Raw genomic sequence first — 18,640 nt, forward strand, 5'->3', positions numbered from 1 at the left:
ATACAAGTCTTTGAAGAAGGAGAAATTGCTGAAATAGTTCCTCATCAGCAGTCTCTATAGTGAAAACAACCATAAGTAAATATCTGCTCTGTATACAGATTAAAGGAGGAACATGGCAAATGCTGAAGAGCCATGATAATGGCATGTAATTCTACTCTTTGAGCTGATTTTAAGGCGACTGTTTCAGTATAAACTTGTCCATCGATTATTAAGCCTGCTATTCCTGAGCTGGGCCCATCAATAAAGACTGTAGGTGCTTCAGGAATGGACTCCTAAACAATTGTCTGAGGAAAGACAAATGTAGTAATTAATTAAAATTGAACTATTTTATCAGCTGGGTAGTGAGAATCAATTTGGCTTGTAAAATTTGCAAAAGCGATTCACTATTTTGTGGAAGTTTCCCAGAGCCATTGTTGTTGATCTTTTGAAAAAGGAACGACAATAATTTGAGGCTCAAAACCTATAAGCTGTAAAAGTCACCTACACCCCTTGATAATCAAGGAGGTAATAAGATCAAAATAATGAGATAAAACTTTCTTAGGAGTAACAGCTAAATGAATCCATTCAATAGGACCTGAAGCTTGCCACAATAGTCCCGTTGGAGTGTAACTCAAAGGACAAATAAGTAAAGCAATTGATTCTTTAGGATTTATGCATTTTACTTGTGCTTGCTGCAAGGCCTTTGCTACAAGCTGTAAAGCTTGTTGTCCCACAGCTGTAAGTAGCCAAGGAGAAGCTAGTTCAGCTAAGCCTCTAAGAATATCAAAAAGTGGCTTCAGTTCCCCTGTAGTTAATTTCAAGGAAAGTCTAAGCCAGTTAATATCTCCTAATAATTTATGGAATTCATTTAAAGTTTGCAAATGATCCATCCTGATTTCTAATTTTTGTGGATGAATTTGTTGTCCTTCAATACTTTGTCCTAAATAAGAGAAAGGTAAAGATTGCTGTACCTTTTCAGGAGCTCTATAGAGTCCTGATTCTTTCAAATAATATTCTAATTGTTGCAAAATGGTCAGCACAGTGTCTTTATCTGGATGAGCCATAAGAATATTATCCATATAATGAATTATGTATGCTTTAGGGTGCTGCCTTTGTATTGGAGAGATAATTTGAGCAACATATCTTTGGCACAAGGTAGGACTGTTAGCCATACCTTGAGGCAAAAGTCTCCACTGGTATTGCTCCATGGAAGCCTGGAAATTAAGTGAAGGAACACTGAATGCAAAATGCTTGCAATCGTGAGGGCTTAAAGAAATGGTAAGAAAGCACTCCTTCAAGTCAATAATAACAAGGTGAAAATCTCATGGAATGGCAGTAGGAGAAGGGAGTCCTGGCTAGAGAGGACCCATAATTTCCATAGTCTTATTTATTGCTCTCTAATCCTGTAATAACCTCCAGTTTTTTTTATTTCTTTTTCATAACAAATACAGATGTATTCCATGGGCTATTAAAAGGTTCAATGTGCCCAAGCTGTAACTGCTTTTGTACCAATTGAGCAGCTGCCTTAAGTTTCTCCTGAGAAAGGGGCCATTGGTATACCCATACAGGATTATCTGATTTCCAAGTAATTGGGTCTGCACAATGCATTATTAGGGTAGCAGGAGCTACCAAGGCCCCTATGCTAAATTTTGATATCCTAATCCACACCTTCTGGTATTGGGTGCCACTTCTATGGGAATGAGAATTACCCACTGTTTTTTCCCTAATCCGTTAGTAAGCAAAAATGCCTGATTAAGCATTTGGGCACTGACTAAGTTATTAGGACTGACAAACAATGCTCCCATATTTTTCAAAACATCTCTACCCCACAAATTAACTGGCAATTCAGAGAGCACATAAGGCTGAAAAAGTCCAGTATGACCTTTTTAATCTTCCCATTGAAAAAAACTAGAGCTTTGTGGAGGAGATTTACTCTGCCATATACCTTGTAATTCTGTGGCTGCTGCATGACTGGGCCAGGAAGGAGGCCAATGTAGCTTAGCAATAACAGATACATCAGCCCCAGTATCTAAAAGTCCTTTAAATTTACACCCTTGTATTGTTAGTTCCATTTCAGGGCATTCCTGACCTATTTTTTAATCCAATAGGCAGCATCAGTGGAGCCAAATCTTTGATTTCCTCAGGACTCCTTTTGCAGGGTTTGGCCTTGTCTTAAAAGAGGTAAAAGGATTAATTGAGCAATTTTCATGTCAGGAGAGATAGTAACTAAATTCCTTTAATTTCCCCTGTACAATCCAAATCTATTACTCCAGGGAGAACAACAAAATCTCTCATATTTAAACTACTTCTACCTAATAAGAGTCCTACTGTGTTACTGGGAAGTACTCCAAAAATTCCAGGGGGTATTGCTTGAGGTCCCATCTCTGGAGTTAATACAAACTGGGAGGTGGGACTGAGATCCAGTCCTGCGCTGCCTGCTGTTGCCCAGGATAGTTGGGCAATGTTTGGCCTGCTGGAATCAATTTGGTGAGGAAACACCAACATTGCCCCTATTGTTTGATGGGGCCGGGGAGGGCCCTGTTGTCTGTTTCCCTGAATTACCTGCCCTTTGGCAGTATATTTAGACTTACATTCATTTGCTCAATGTTTCCCTCTCCTACAGCGTGGGCAGAGGTCTGGAATTTTAGGAGCTGGCTGTCCTTGAAGGGGAGGCTGAGACTGACATTCAGAGGGAGTAGAAAACTTTTAGCAAAATGTCCCACACTCCCGCATTGGAAACAAGGTCCATAAGCAGCAGTACTTTCCTGACCTTTCTTTTATCATTTGTTTTGCCTTTTACCAAAATATCCTGGAATCCTCACCTTAAGGCCTGTGGAAAACACAAGACCTTGCATGTATGAAGTCCCAACATTGGCGCATATTCTGATATAGTCCTCTATATCTCCCTTCTTGCAGTGAGGCTGAAGTGTGGCCTGACAAGCTGAATTAGCATTCTCATACACTAACTCCTTTACTAAAATCTTTCCTACCTTTTTATCCTCTACTATTCTTTTGACTGCTTGAATTAGCCATGAAACAAATTCTTAAAATCACTCATCTGTGCCTTGTCTAAGTTTACTAAATTCTTCCATTTTGGCCCCTGTAGTATTTCCATGCCTGTGTGGCTATCTGATTAATCATTTCATAAGTAATAGGTTGATACTCTAATTGGGCTGCTATAGGGGCATATTGTCCTCCAGTTAACATAGCTGCAGTAACAGCAACCTGCTCTCACTGATTTTTTTCATCCTGCTCAATGACCTTTTCATAAAAGTCTAACTTCCACAGCAAATAATCACCCCCGGAGAGATAGGCACAAGCAATCACCTTCTAGTCATTTGGTGGAAGAGCCTTCGCACAAATAGTATCTAATAAACCAAGTGTAAAAGGGGCAGTAGGCCCATACTGAGCACAAGCAAGTTTAAGTTCTTTCAGAGTTTTAAAATGCTCAGGTTCATGCTCTCGCACTAGTCTTCCCGTATTGTCCTGTCTTTCTACAACAGAAAAACAAGTAAAGCCATTTATTGTTTCCCCTATATTTCAAGCCTGCTCTATAGATTGTTGGAGCAGGTATTTCCCAGAATTTGAGCTATAGACTCTGGGATCATCCTGAAAAGGGTACAGAGGATCAGAGGGTTGAGCGTAAGAAGGAGCCGAGAGTGGCAGAGGCCCTGCAGTTAAGGCAGCCATAGCCACAAAATTTTTATCCCCCGAGTCATCCTCAGACTCCAAGTTGTTCTCACATTCACATCCCTCCATTTCCGGGTCACCCTGATACTCTTCAGATAACGATTTGTCCTCATATGGAAACATTTCTACAAAAAGTTCTCTTATTTTTATCCTAGCAGTCCCATAGTTTTTACTCCCATATTACTTTATTATTATACTTTCCCCCAAAACTCTACTTAAAAACTTTATTTCTTTTTGTATTTTTCCAAAGCTGGAAACGGGGAGACAGTCAGACAGACTCCCACATGCGCCCCATCGGGATCCACCTGGCATGCCCACCAGGGGGCGATGCTCTGCCCATCTGGGGTGTTGCTTTGTTGCAACCAGAGCCATTCTAGCACCTGAGGCAGAGGCCATAGAGCCATCCTCAGCGCCCAGGCCAACTTTGCTCCAATGGAGCCTTGGCTGCAGGAGGGGAAGAGAGAGACAGAGAGGAAGGTGAGGGTGAGGGATGGAGAAGCAGATGGGTGCTTCTCCTGTATGCCCTGGCCAGGAATCAAACCTGGGACTCTTGCACACCAGGCTGATGCTCTACCACTGAGCCAACCGGCCAGGGCTAAAAGCTTTATTTATTTATTTTTTTAAATAAATTTTTATTAATGTTAATGGGGTGACATTAATAAATCAGTGTACATATATTCAAAGAAAACATGTCCAGGTTATCTTGTCGTACAATTATGTGGCACACCCATTGCCCAGAGTCAGATTGTCCTCCGTCACCCTCTATCTAGTTTTCTTTGTGTCCCTCCCACTCCCCCCTTCCCCTCTCCCTCCTTCCCTCCCCCTTCCCCCAGTAACCACCACACTCTTGTTCATGTCTCTTAGTCTCGTTTTTATGTCCCACCATGTATGGAATCATGTAGTTCTTGGATTTTTCTGATTTACTTATTTCATTCTGTATAATGTTATCAAGATCCCACCATTTTGTTGTAAATGACCGATGTCATCATTTCTTATGTAAAAGTTTTATTTTTTAAAAGTTTTACTTCCTTTGCATGCACACCTCTGGGGAGTTTTGTTACCTTCACTTTCCCTTTCTCCAGCCCCACCTTGTGCGCTAACTGCTGAGTCCCATGTGATAAGTCTATTTCAGAGTCTCAAGCAGAAAATGGTACAAAATTGAATTAAAGATATACAGAGACTTAAAAATATATACAAGATGGGCTTGGAAGAAAGCCACGGCTCTTTACCAACAGTCACTATTGTTTGAGCTGCAAAACATGGCTGCCCCCAGAAGGACATTCATCTTTATTTACTGGATGATGTGAGCTATTAGCAAATCAATCATATTTCCAAGGCAACACAGGAAAACCACCAGGTGCAGAAAAACCCCCACCATCTTACCTTTTAAACAAAGAAGTAACTAGCTTCCAATCCTCCTGGGGAACATAGGCCAGCAGGTTGAGTACTGAAGCACATCCCTTTGTTACTTAATTAGGCAGGTGAGGTGAGAGGTTGAGCCCAACATCTCTGTCCCCCAAATATCTAAACTTCAAAATACCCTGTTGGCTTATTTGGTCCCCAACATAAAGTGTTGATCTGGAATGCTCAGGTAACCAGATCAAAACCCTGGGCTTGCCTGGTCAAAGCACATATGGGAGTTGATGCTTCCTGCTCCTCCACCCTTCTCTCTCTCTCTCTCTCTTTCTCTCTTCTCTCTAAAATGAATAAATATATATATATATAATAAAAAGCTTTACAAAAAACAGCAGGAAGAGATAGAGGGAGGAAAAAAAGAAGGAAGGAAGGAAGGAAAGAAGGAAGAAAAGAAGAAATAAAAAAGGAAGAAAAGAAGAAAGGAAGGGAAAGTTTAAAAATCTCAATGATTAAAAGGAGGATGTTACTAACATGAAGACTCTAGTGCAGGGGTCAGGAACCTATGGCTCACGAGCCAGATGTGGCTCTTTTGATGGCTGCATCTGGCTCACAGACAAATCTTTAATAAAAAAATAATAATAACATTAAAAATATAAAACATTCTCATGTATTACAATCCATTCATTTCCTACCACTCATGTTCATGGTTGTGGGTGGCTAGAGCCAATCACAGCTGTCCTCCAGGACAACACCAAATTTTTATTGAATAATGCATAATGTACACGGGTCATTGTGAGGTCAGGAAGTAAACTTCCCTCCTTTTAATCCAGTAGTCAGCTAGCTCAGTGGTCCCCAACCTTTTTTGGGCCACAGACTGGTTTAATGTCAGAAAATATTTTCACGACTGGCCTTTAGAGTGGAATGGATAAATGTATCACGTGACCGAGACAAGCGTCAAGAGTGAGTCTTAGATGGATGTAACAGAGGGAATCTGGTCATTTTTCAAAAATAAAACATTGTTCAGACTTAAATATAAATAAAATGGAAATAATGTAAGTTATTTATTCTTTCTCTGCGGACTGGTACCAAATGGCCCACGGACTGGTACTGGCCCATGGCCTGGGGGTTGGGGACCACTGAGCTAGCTAATTGCAGAAACCCTTTTGATGAAGAAGATAGCTAAAAGAAAAAAAGATGAGGAGTATTGTACTTTTCAGCAGGAATAGACAGAGGACTTTGCCTTTGTGGAAAGAGTAGGTTCTGCAGTGTGTCCAATATGCAATGATAAAATTGCATCAATGAAACAGTCAAATATAAAGTAGCACTTCGACACATGCCATACTACATTTACATCAAAATATCCAGCAGGGGACAGCAGGAAGAAAGCATGTCAAGAGCTACTGTGCAGAGTGCAAACTAGTCAGCAGCAACTCCGTGTTTGGACCCAACAAGGTGACTGGAATTCAGCTAGCTTTGCTGGTGCTTTAGCAATTGTGAGAAACAGAAAGCCATTCACACATGGGAATAGGCCAAAACATTCATGCTTGATGTTGCCAATGAACTTTTTGACGACTTTTCGGATAAAGACAAGATGATCAAATGAATAAAAGACATGCCTTTGTTGGCAAGAACTGTTCATGATTGTACCATCACAATGGCAAATAAAATTGAGGCAACACAAATGAAGGACATAAGTGAAGCACCATTCTTTTCTCATTTTGAGTGAGTCAACAGAAGTAAGCCTTTTATCCCAGTTCAACATGATTGCAAGGTATGCTGTTGGTAGCACACTACATGAGGAAAGTCTTGCTGTTTTGCCTATGAAAGAGATAACAAGAGGGGAGGATTTAATTCAAATCTTTCACTGAGTTTGCTAAAGAAAAATTCTACCAATGGATAACCTTATTTCTGTGTGTACTGACAGTGCTCCAGGCATGGTGGGGAAAGACAGGATTCATAGAGCTTCTTTGTGAACATGAAGAGACCCATCCTAAGCTTTTACTGCATCCTACATCAGGAAGCACTTTGTACTGAAATGTGTGGCGAGCAGCTTGGTGAGGTGATGTCGCCGGTCATTCAGGTGGTCAACTTTATTGTTGCTCGAGCTTTAAATGATCGCCAATTTAAAACACTGCTGGATGAAGTTGGGAATAATTATCCTGGTCTGCTTCTGCACAGCAATGTGTGTTGGTTGTCAAGAGGGAAGGTGCTCAGCTGTTTCGCAGCTTCTTTAAGTGAAATCGAACTTTTCTTGAAATGAAAAATGTTGAGCATCCTGAGTTAGCTAACACTGAGTGGCTCCTGAAGTTCTACTATCTTGTGGACATAACTGAACATCTGAAACAGCTCAATGTGAAAATGCAAGGCGTTAAAAATACAGTCTTATCCCTTCAACAAGCAATATTTGCATTTGAAAACAAGCTAGAACTCTTCATCACTGACATTGAAACAGGTAGTTTACTACACTTTGAAAAACTGGAAGAGTTTAAAGATGCATGCACAGCAAGTGACCCTGCTCAACATCTTGATCTCCAGCAGCTAGCGGGCTTCACATCTAACATCCTGCAGTCATTCAGAGCATGCTTTGGAAAATTTTTTGAGCGTACTCATCTTTTTAAGTTCATCCCCATCCACATGAGTGTGCAGTGGACAGCACCAACCTGAGTTACATCCTTGGTGTCTCCATCAGAGATTTTGAGCTACAAGCTGTTGACCTGAAGACCACAGACATGTGAGTGAATAAGTTCAAGTCACTGAATGAAGATTTGGAAAGACTTGCACGACAGCAAGCAGAGCAAACACAAGTGGGGAGAAATAAAAAATCTTCAACCCATGGACAAGATAATCGTCAAAACTTGGAATGTGCTTCCTGTTACATACTACACACTCTATGTATGCATGTGCGCAGTCTTTCTCACATGTAAAGAATGTTAAGACCAACCTATGGTCACATTTAACAGATGGAAGTCTCAATGCCTGCATAAAGCTTAACCTCACCACGTATCAACCAGACTACAAAGCCATCAGCAAAACCATGCAGCACCAGAAGTTGCATTAATGGTAAGAAGTACTTTATTCATCATTGGTTAACGACAGCATAACAATGTTATTAAAAAGAATTCAGAGACTTGTTATACTTTAAAAGTGTTGGTCTTACTTAAAATGCACACATTTACTTGTATTTAATGTTAAACATATTGTATGGCTCTTATGGAATTATATTTTGAAATATGTGGCATTCATGGCTCTCTCAGCCAAAAAGGTTCCCAACCCCTGCTCTAGTGATTGATAAGCATGGAAAGAAAAGGACTTCTGCAGGAATAGTTGAAAATATAGGGAGGGTACAGAATATAGGGGGGAAATTTGGAGCTGACATTAACAACACTATTCTTGCACAGAGAAAATGTCTAGCAATGTATACTGAGACCTGACTCCAAACCAGTAACCAGGAAATTGATCATATTTGGAAAACCCAACCAGATCAAAAGTAGAAGCTTTCCCAGGAATATTCTCAGCAGTGTCTGACTTTGTTTCATAGTGGGAGATAGATATGCAGAAAGCTGAGGAACAAGTAGAAAAACTAGCTGGTAATAAGGACTTGAAGAAAAATCATAATACTCTGTATACTGGTGCACAAAATGAACTTAAAGAAAATGGCTATGTTGCATAAACAAGTTATGATGGACACTTAGTACTCTGATGACTTTTTGAAGGAAGAACTTGAACCTAACAAGTATGATACAGTTATAATATTAGCTAAGAGGTATGTAAGTGTTTAGAGTAGTTTAAAAATTCTAGTTTAAAATATGACACCATGTTAATCATTAGCTTAAGTGCAAGCCTCCTCTTTCTGTTAACCTCCAAATACAATCTGAATAATTACTAAAAACTCAGTAAGATGAGCTAGCAGATTAGCAGCATGTGAGTGTTGTCACAGAGCCTGAAGCCCTGTACCAACCTGCAGAACATAAAAATATAGCTTCCACACTACTACCCTCTTTGACATTTATATCAGTCTCTTACATGGTTAACCCTAATCCAGAACTATAGAAAATCAAATTCTGAAAAATATTTTTTCAGGTTAAATTGGCTCAGTACAAAGCAATGATAGTATCCTAGGAAAACCAAGCAAATCCTTTCCTGCAAAGAGGACACAAAGTTTATTTATCCATCTCTGGGTGAGTTACACTCTCACATTGATATCCTGTATTTTAACTACCAAGATATAAAGAGATACTGTATGAGATTAACTTTTATTAACACATCTTATGCTACTACATGTAGGCAAACAGGAGAGGGAAGTAAAAAAAATAGTTAATAAATATGTAAATTTATTTATATCAAATGAAAAATAATTTTTTATAACTATTCTAGTCCTTTTTTCTGCAAATCATTACATAATTGTAGCTGGTATTTATAACAACCTCTTCCATAACCCATTCCAAAACTCATTGGTCATAGCAAGCATCTCCACTCTCTGCTATACTTGATTTTCTGTAAAACAAGCTTCTTATTCAGGCAATGCTATGTGGAATTCCATAAGTTGAATAAGGAAACATGCAAGTCCACCACTATGGTTTTAGTGGAAGCATTGCAGGCATTAAAGGCAAATCCATATTTACAGTGTCTGCTTAATTGGAAAATTTTTTTTAAAAAAACGTTACCAATATCCAGAGAAAATTGACTTATGTTTTCTGTGAAACATTATCAAGAACGATGCCTGACTTCTCATCAGAAGCAATAGAGATTAATTCCTTAAATACTCCAAGCATGTTGCCATAGATACCTTTGCCTCTCTCTTTGCTCTGTCTGCCTGTAATGCTATCTGCCCAAATATTTGCATAGTGAACCTCTGAATTTCCTTTATGCCTTTACTCAAACGTCATCACTTTATGGAGCCTTTATCTAAATCTCTATTTTTCTTACTTGAGAATCACTCTCCATACTGAAGTATCAAAAAAGTTCTTTCCTAAAACACTGCCACCTGGTGTCCTGCTGAAAATATTTTGTGACGCTTACACTGGTTTCCCTGCTGCCCTCCAGTGGTCATGGGTTAACTGTGGTGAATCCTAGTCATATTAAGAGCTACCAATTCTGAACCAAAACCAGATCCCTTTCCTATTGCAGTAATCACACAAGAGAAGATTGAGGAGGATTGGTTGGTTTTTTTTATCATGTGCTTTTTCAGATATGAAAGTGATTGTCTTCAAAAGGACCAATATAAAATATGGATGGTTGAGACTATAAAGCAATAGAATGTCATGGAAATAAAACTTTGCATTTTGCATGAATTGGGAGCCTTTTGTTGTTGTTAAGTGCAGTTGTGTTTCTTGCTCTGTTCTTTATTATGTTATAGTATAAGAATATCCTAAGAAGTGGAAGCAAGAGTCAGTGACAGAAAAAAATAAGACACTATAGAAAAGACTGCTTGTTAGAATATATAACTTCATATTTCAAAATAACTTTCAAATAAACTGGTTTTCCACTAACAGTAAGAAACATAATAGACCATGGACACTTAGAATAATAAATAAAATATGCTACATAAATTACAAAATACACTTCAGAAAAATGTCAATCTGTTGTCTGAAAAAGCAACTCATATCTTGTTAAACATATATAAGCATTTTGAGCTGATTTTATGGTTACAAGGTCAATTAATATTATCAATTCTCCAGAGTTAGATTTATATCCTGAACATTCTTAATTACTGCTATATTCTTTAATTAAAAATTTCCTGGATATATCTTATTTATCCAACTATATTTTGAGCTTACAGGGAATAGAGAATGTTGCCTTTATAATTTTCAGAGCTCCTAGGCAACTCTAGACACAAAATCACTGTTCAAATGAATCATATGTAGTTTATATAGAACTACATTATACCTGGACTATGACACAGGTGGGATAGACCATATTTCCTATTTACTTTCAAACAACTTTATTGAAGTATATTTTACATTCCACAAAATTCATTCATTTTGAATTTACAATTCAATAATTTATAGTAAATTGAGTATTGAAACCATTACCATAATCCAGTTTTAACATGTTTATCATCCCCAAAAAGGCCTTTCATGCCCAGTTATCAGTATTTTTACCCCTAGCCCCAAGAAATCACTGATCTACTTTATATCTTTATAGTTTTCTTTTCTGAATGTTTCATATAAATGGCACCATTCTATATGTGATCTCTTGTGTCTGCCTTCTTTTCCTTAACATAATGTTTTTGAAATTCCTCTATATTATAGCATTTATTAGTATTAAACTCCTTTTTATTGCACAATAGTTGCCCATTGATGGATATATCCCATTTTGTTTACCTATTCACCAGCTGATATATATTTGGCTTGTTACCTTGTTTTTGACTAATAAGAAGCATAACCACAAAATAGACACCCATTCTTTTTAAACTATATCTTTTCTCATATTAAAACATATATTGAGCATCAAAAATATAAGTGGCATGGCAAATTCCAAACATCATAGACTCCATAACCAGATGGATAGAGGTTCTAATTCTTACCATGCCATCAACCAGATAATTGACCTTGAATTAATCACTTATTTTCTTTGAGCTTTAGTTTTCTTGTTGTAAATGTATTATTTTTATAGGAATAATATACATAAAGCAAAAGATTGTTTGGCACATAGTACATGTGCACATTTATAGTCAAGGGGGATTAGAAAGTTTAAAAAAACCTTTTTGCTAATTTATATGAAAAATTCTTAACCATAGTGCTTTTCCTACTACAGATCACCTATGATGAACTAGATGGTTACTTGCAACTTTGTCTAAACTTAACAGCATTCCAAGACTGGGCAGTGCACTTCTGAAAAATTGTCAACCCTCTTTGTTTGCTGTGGACTCGTGGGGAATTTCCTCAATGATTATAAAGTTAGCCTCAAAAAAAGCAACATTTGATCCTTTCTTTGAACCACAGAAGACTGAACCTAGGGCAGAATTACTGTATATTGCCCATTTGCCCATATAACATGCTCCCAGGTGTAAGACTCACCTTAATTCTGGGGCTCAAAATTTGAAAAAAAAACTGTATTACATAAAATTATTGAATTCAAGTTTTATTCAGCATAAAATTCATACAACTCCTCCTCATTGTCAAAATTCACATCCATTAGCTTGTCCTCATCTGTATCTGATGAGGAATAACTGCCTTCATATATTGCCTCTTTCTCAGTTCCATCTATGGCATTTGAAATACCACAACCACTGTATAAGATGCACCCAGTTTTTAGACCCAAAATTATTTAGAAAAGGGTGCTTCTTTAACACGGGAGAATACTGTAGTTGGTGTGTTTCTAGAACATTTATAGGAGCTTGTTTCTGATTGGCTTGGCAACCAGATGCAGAATCCTGTTTTCTGAAGTAGAACATCCCACTGATAGAGGCTGAAGAACATTACTTTGCTGAGGATACCTGGGCAGGACAAATGGAGCACAATCTTTTGCCAACCTCGTTGTTAATCCTATGGCTTCATCTTGTCCGTAAGTCCTTGGCTGCAGACATTTCTAACAGTCTGGGGTGGTGATGGGAAAGGAGATCCTTGCAGTCAGTACCTCTAGGTTTTATTTGAGACTATGTGAAGAAAATAAAAACTCTGTAGAGAGACCAGTTTCTATGTCTCACCTTGTCTTTCTGAACAGGAGTGAGCAGCAAATCGATCGTAGAACAGAGTCCTCAGTCACTGCATGTTCAGGAAGGAAAGAGCACCGACTTTACCTGCCATTTCCCTTCCACATCGTTTTATGCTTTACACTGGTACAGATGGGAACCTGCAAAAAGCCCCAAGATCTTGTTTGTAATGACTTTAAATGGAGATGTAAAGAAGAAAGGACGAGTTACAGCCACTCTTGACACTACAGAGGGTTACAGCTACTTGTACATCAAGGGATCCCAGCCTGAAGACTCAGCCACATACCTCTGTGCTGTTGGCACAGTGCTTCTAAGGCACCTGCAGCCCTTACCCAAACCTGCGGCTGATGTTTATTCTGGTACCAGCATAGATAAAGACCCACATGTGGGGTGGAAAAGGCAAATTCAATGAATTACAGTGTTTTCACTAAATAGGGCAAATGCAAACATAGATAAACAAACATCTAGTCATATAGCTCCCTAAGCTAATTGGACTCTTAGTAAACATTATTAACCTTGACTCCGACCAATATATTAGCCATGTCATCAAGTCAAATCTCATGACTCCTCTTGAGGCCTGATTCCAAATGAACTAGATGGTTACTCAAACCTATGTAAAATAATCTGGTTATACTAGGATGATATTTACCCTTCATTGTTGTTACCTCCATGAGCTAGTTCTTCTATTTCTTCACTTGCAGAAATGAAACAGGTGGATATGCCCTCTTTCCAAATACCTGGTATGAAAAACTGCATGTTTCATACAACATTTAACTTATGAGGATTTTAGTTTTGGTTTATTTCAACCTTTCTCCTACATAAACATGTGTATTTCATATCTTCTTATATGTGACTATTTGCATTTTTTTAAAAAATCACCTGTGATACTGAAAGAAGCATAGAGAAAGTTCACCAATAATTTATCTATGCTCCAGTTTGCACTGTGATTGTAATATTTAATACGTAATTGAACTCTATAGTCTAAGTTTCTTCATTTGAAATTTCCAGGTATAGGAGGCAGATCAAGTGTCTGGTGCTGTGCTCATTTTGCAGATTTCCAAACCATCTATTAGTTTAACCTCATTAGTACTCTAGAGGCCACTAATTCTGAAGCTTCCCTGGGTTTTGTTTACATGATTTAACTTTCTTCTGAGCCTATTTATCTAGTAGCTTCAGTTTCAACTTCCCCAACATCTCCATTAGTAACTACTTGGCCAGCTCCTTCCCAGCTTCCTCAGTTATGCTGTTATTGCCTCCCCCTCCCCAATTCCTGTCATTATCAAATGTTTAGGACAAATAAATACATATTTTGGATAATGCTTTATCCACTGCACCACTACAGGTCAGTAAATACATATTTTGAAAAGAATATTGAACTGCATACAAATCCCTGAGACTGGAGCCCATTTAAGAGACATACACATAAAAAGAAATTTTTTAAAGAAATCATTCACAAGATGGTCTTGAATCTGTTTGACTGTCAGAGGTGACTGGTCGAATTTTTTCTGTTACTTGAATGTATGTAGGCTAGAAAGTGCAGAGGACAGGACTGAGTGAGAAGAGCCTATGATGCACTGTACACTGATGTTGGTGAAGTGAAGCAGCACAAAAGAAGAGCCATCATGGTTCCTGCTGCTGGTCAACTTCCCAAACCAGTCCCCATCATTACTAGAATTAATATCAATGGAATAATTTCTAACATTTTCAATAATGATCCTTTTATTAGCTAACTGAATTTGTAGGAAAAAAAGGCACACGCACATAATAAAAAGCTAGGACAAAGTTTGGCTCATTTACGCATCGCTAAAACACAATGTTTCTCTGTCTTTTTCATGTCATAGTGTCACCCAAACCCAAGTTTATGTGCCTAATGCTTAAAAAGGCAAAAACTCAAAACATTTGAATTTGGAGTAAGGAAAGTCTTATTGATTGAGAAGGTATCATCAAATGAGAAGATAGGAGAATTAATGGTGCCTCAAACCCACCTTGCTGGATCAGGTTAAGGGTTTTTAAAGGGTCTGGGGAAAACAGGTATGTGGAAGGGCTGGTGGGTCAAGTTTTAATTAGAAGACCTTAGAACTTGACCATTTATGATATAGGAGTGTCAACAGATCTTTCTGGACAATGGCTTGGCTCCTGAAAAGTTCCAATGTTCAAGTTTTGGTAATGTTCTGGTCCTTTGGTTCTTTGTTTGTGTGTGAGTTGAAGCCCAACACACATTCTGTAATTAATTGAGATCCTGTCAGTTTTATCTCTCAATGAGCACTCATATCTATTTCTTCAATTTCTCTATTTCTTGCTTACTACTTTCTTAACTCAGGTATTCAACACCTCTCACTTGGATGATGTCAATGAACTTCTGAAATATTATGATTTATAAGAAAATATATATATGGTTTTTCAGGTAACTAAAATATACTTTTCATTATGTTTGGTCTTTTTCCAAGGCTCCTGGATCACAGGTCTTAAAACCCTTAAAATTTCCTGTGATAAGAGCAATAAAGAGTTATCTTTTATGTGTTAACATGGTGACTTTTGGAAAACTGTTAGAGAACCTAAAGATGGGGAATGGTTGCCAAAGATCCAACTTCCATTTTCTTCCCTCCACCATCAGGGAAGGGAGAAGGGCTAGACATTGGTTTCTATTGCCAATGGCCAATGATTTAATCAATCATGCTTATGTAATGTAATCTCCATAACCGCAAATGGGGTTTAGAGGGCTCTGAGCTGGTGAACACGTGGAGGTGCTGGGAGAGTGTCTTGCCTGGAGAGGGCATGAAAACTTAGTTTGCCCTATATATCTCTTCCACCTGGCTTTTCCCAAGATTTATATTTTTATAATAAGCTTATAATCTAGTAAGTAAAATGTTTCTCTGAGTTCTTTGAACTACTCCAGCAAATTAATCAAACCTGAAGATAGGGCCTTGGGAACTTTTTATTTATAGTCAATCAGTCATAAGTACAGGTGACAATCTGGGCTTTAACTGGCTTCTGAAGTGTGGGGAATTAAGGAGACAGTTGCAGTGGTGAGATTCAGTCAATTTTCACCAGTTCAGCAGAACCAATACTTAATTTTTTGTTGAGTTCAGTGAACCAATTGTTAAAATGGCACTTGTAATCAGGATTCTCTCTAAGGTGAGTGCCTGGGCAGCTGCCCAATGTGAAAATCACAAATTTACATTCCTTTTTCTTTTTTTAATGTTTACCTGCACAACTGTGATTTATAAGTGCCCGTAGCAATGTTTATTCCATCCATTGGTGAAAAAAATTTGACGGAACTATGCTTGTAATATTAATTTAGTTGTTTCATAAGACTCATTATACCTTTGATAAAATACTACATTTTAATTCCTTTGCATTTGTTGCTTCAGTAAACAAACATATAACATAAAGAGAAAAAGTGCCAAATAACCAGAGAACCAGTTGTTAAATTATTTGAATCCCACCACTGGACAATTCTAAAGGACTGAACCATTAACCTGTGCAACCTAATGCTATCTCTGGGTAGACTGTGTCAAAACTGAGTTGAATTGAGGGACACCCAGCTGATGTTCTGAGAATTGCTTCTTGTTGTGGGAGAACCCCACTCCTCTATACACACACACACACACACACACACACACACACACACTCTAGAATTGGGTCCAGGAACCTATTTACCTTCTAATTGTATTCCTGCTTCTAGTTTCAACTCCTTGAATCTAATTTCTTTATAGCCACTAGATTTATTATAAAGCATATATCTGATCTAATCAACTTCTGTTTATCTTTGGATAAGGAGGAACCATAGAAGTTGTAAAGATCACATTCTATATTAAAACATACAAGAACACTTAAAAATTTTCTCTAAGTAATCTTTTGTTTTCCTTATCTACTGTTTTCCACTATGTCTTCCAAATGTATAACAGCCACTTTTAATTTCTAACCATTACACACACAGTAAGGTTTTTTCTATGTCTGGGCCTTTGCAGATGCTGTCCTTTCTGATACTATTCTCACTGTAAAATGCACACAAGTCTATTCATCCTTCATGGCCCAGTTCAGGCAGCATTATTTATTTATCTAAAATCTCATAAGATAACACTTGTAACATTTTATTATAAGTATTCTTGCATCTGGTCCTCTTATTATTGTTTTAACTATAATATTTGCTACTTAGAACTACCTGATACTATTTATGTTCAGTAGAAACACTTCTTATTAGGAGTCGAGATTCCTTTAACTCTTTAAACCAAAGCATGATCAGGTACCCTTCTTTACATTTAGCATAAGACCAGAGAGAGGTTACAACAGGGACCATGGTATGGGTTGGGGGAAAGCAAACTTCTGTGTGAGACTTTTCTGTCTTGGTTTATATTTCCCTCTGTGAACTTTAATAGCTCTTGTTCTGTGTGAAGATGTGCACATAATTTCGAAGAACCCACAGGTGCCCCTTTCAGACTCCTTTCTATTGGAGGATGGGGAAGGAGTCTTCACTACCACGATACTGACAGTTTTTGTTTTCATTTTGGGACCCAAATCCAATATCCCTGAGAGGGAAAACGTATCCCAATACTATATATTTCAAAAAAGTTTATCTTAACTCATGGGATTTTTATTTTCTAGTGCATCTTAAAACTTTTATTCTGTTTCCATAGTATGCCTTAATCCAGATTCAGATTCACTTTTGACTAAATGAAATGTTGGGATTTTTACCATAACACATTACATGACACTTCAAAGACATTAGAGTTCTTGTAGTGGGTTTAATGGTGAGCCTCCAACAGGTATGTTCAAATGCTAATCCCTGGAAATTGTGAATGTAAATTTATTTGGATAAAAAAATTTTGCAATTTTTTTTTATCAGCACAGTTCATGAAGATCGTACAATTCATGCTTTCAAGGAGTATGTGGCCAGCTCAGACCATTAACAGATGATTATAATACAGGCCAACAAGTGCTGTGATAAGTAAAACTGGAATTCTGTGGAGCCTTAGAAAGCTATTCTACTCAAGTATTTTGTTTTAAGTAAGCCTTCTGAAAGAAGTTCATATCTTATAAATAAGTCTTTTAAACAATTAAATTATTTTTTTTTAATTCCTGATACGTGGAAGAGTAACAGAGTGGGACAGTACATATGAACTCTAAGTTAGATAATTTACAACTAGTAGAGATGGAATTAAGCACAACTTGTGAAAAAAAACCTCAGGAAGGCAACTTTAGTAACTTCTGCAGAAGAGCGTGCTGGCACAAGTGAAAGCCAGCCAGCGAGTGCGTGGGCAGAGGGCAAATTCTGTTTCTATCCCTAACACAGGCCCTGGGCTGCTGGGTCTTGCTCCATTGGCTGGAGTGTTGATTGTACAATCATATTCTTTCTCAATTGGCTCATTTAAATGGTGATGCCAAGGGGGAAGGGAGAGATGGGGATATCATTAACTAGATAAGGGGGTTTGGGGAATGGTCAGAAAAAAGCAGATGACTGGATGAAGGGGGGCTGGAGGAATGGTAAACAAGTTAGTTGTTTTTTCTTCCATCCCCTGGTTGGAGAAATCTAGATGAGGGGGATTAAGAATTGGTTGAAGAAAAGAACATGTAGTAAACATTTCCTTCACAACTGGGGTAATCTGTATGACAATAGAAAAATAAGTACATTTTTATCTCTCATTTTGAGAACATGGGTGATTTAATAATAAATGATGAGTATTTTCCACATTTTTCAAAATGTCTGTGACCTAATATGTTCTATTAGTACATACATAGACACATGCTACATGATTCTGAATGAAACTAGAAATGATGAATGAGACTTTTTATTTCCTTCTGATGTCATAGTTTTAAATCACAAAACCATTTTTAAAAGACAAATTATCCTCCACCAAACAATATAAGTATTAATAAACTCTTACTAAACCTTGATAAAAATATATATCGATTTAATTAGAAAGCAGTATACATAAGGAATGGATTACAAACTGGCCTTTT

The 18,640-nt window shown here is 37.7% G+C and overlaps 1 gene segment (V, D, J or C); it reads left to right on the forward strand.

Annotated features, from left to right (window-relative positions):
• LOC136407917 (T-cell receptor alpha chain constant-like) overlaps positions 1-18,640 on the forward strand; it is a 499,087-nt gene that overhangs the window by 43,749 nt on the left and 436,698 nt on the right.

The sequence above is a fragment of the Saccopteryx leptura genome, chromosome 6 (genome assembly GCF_036850995.1).
Source record: "Saccopteryx leptura isolate mSacLep1 chromosome 6, mSacLep1_pri_phased_curated, whole genome shotgun sequence".
Lineage (NCBI taxonomy): Eukaryota > Metazoa > Chordata > Mammalia > Chiroptera > Emballonuridae > Saccopteryx > Saccopteryx leptura.